Below are 1,807 nucleotides of genomic sequence, written 5' to 3'. Positions count from 1 at the left end.
TCTCGTCGGGTCACCTGCATTCAGTTTGCACCTCTGCACTAGGCTCTCACCTGCTCCGGCCGGGGTGGACTCAGGAGCTGGACCCATTTCTCAGTTCCGAGTCCACCAGACGCCCACCTGGGCTTCTCCTCATTGCACTAACTTCCTGGGGCCAAGGAGGGTCAGGAGTCGAGGGGCCGCTTATGTTGGCTGGCTGGGGTGGGAGGGAGGCTCTCCCAGCTCCTTTCCACCTGCTGAAAGCCCAGCTCAGATTCCCAGCCAGGTGGCTTCCCTCTAGACTGCAGACTTCCTCAAGTCATGCTCACGTCTGGGAACAAAGTCCCTCGGATGAGTGACATCCCCGGGGCACTTGTGGGCAACTTTCTCTGAGCTCAGGGCCATTGGTGAGGGGTACAGGCTGCGTGGGAAGTGTGGACACCAGGAGGGGATTGGAATATGTGCTGGACTCAGTCCAGGCATTTGTGTCCAGTGCGGCTGGAGGATAGAGAACGAACCAGGAAGTAGAGACTGCGAATAAGACGAGGCAGGGGCCCGCTCATGACGGGCCTTGCAAGCCACATTATAGATGCGGCACTTTATCCCAAGAGTGGTGGAACACTCCTTAAGGGTTTCCTGTCAGAGAGTGTCGTTGTCACCCTCACCGTCACATTCACCACAGCCATCACCATTATCATCACCAGCGTCATGACAGCTCACACACGTTGAGTGCCAACTCTGTAGCAGACACCGTGCCAAACGCGTTCACACACTAATCCTGTTAGCAGCTCTTTGAGGTAGATGCCATTGTTATTCCCGTTTTACAGACGGAAATCTGGACTCAGAAAGGATGAGCGAGATTCCCAAGACCACGGAGCAAAGAAGGGCCTGAGCCAAAACTAGAACTGGAATCCAGGTCTGCCTGGTCGCAAAGTCTTGGCTCCTAAACTCTGTTTGTTTGTTTGTTTTTTACATTTCTAGCCTCCCAAGGATTGTATTGGCATGCTTTAAAGACATCATTGGCTGCAGAGTGAAGTCTAAATTGGGGGATGGTGGTGGCTAACATCGGAGGTGGGGAGAACAATAAGAGATGATGGTTAGACTTCATAGGAAAAGAAGCTAGATCCACAAACACTTAGGTGGACTCTAGAAGAGCTGCTGATCCGTGAGGTGGAAGGGGTGAGGGAAGGGGTGCATTTCACGGTGAGCCCAGGTTCCTGACATGAATGGATGGGTGTGTAGATGGAGCCGTACCATTTCTGTAGACACAGAGCATACGTTTTGTTTAATGAATGAGTGAATGAATGAATACATGAATAATGAAGGGGTCCCAAAAGGGAATGGATAATGAGTTCCCAATCACTGGGAGTGTGCAAGCAGTGGTGAGCCAGCTGTTTAATCTGGACACTCCTGATTTGAAGGGGAGGTCAAATGGCAGGGACCCAATAAGTCTACACTGCAGGCATGAAGATAGATCACTGCCATCCCTCATGGGGCCTCACAGGCACCTGATGGGAGCTTGGCAATGAGTTACCAATGGAGGAGTGTAGGATGCAGGAAATATTGAAACCCTATTCAATTTTCTTGAATTTCTAATTTAGTATATTTTAGAGCGTACATTTTAATGCATGTTGATAAGTGTACATATTGGATATCTAGAATCAAAATTCTTTTACTTAGAGGGATACACAATTGCAAAAGCTTGCACACTCCTGAGCTACAGGACAGAAACCCTAAAATAGGTGCAACACAAATAAATGGAAAACCCTAAAGTAGTGTCCCCAAAGAAACAGGGTTTCAAGAGTTGTGACACAAGAAAGAGCCATGCAAA

This window comes from Rhinolophus sinicus, chromosome 3, assembly GCF_057876585.1.
Source record: "Rhinolophus sinicus isolate RSI-liver-muscle chromosome 3, RSI-T2T, whole genome shotgun sequence".
NCBI lineage: Eukaryota > Metazoa > Chordata > Mammalia > Chiroptera > Rhinolophidae > Rhinolophus > Rhinolophus sinicus.
This window is presented reverse-complemented; position numbering follows the sequence as displayed.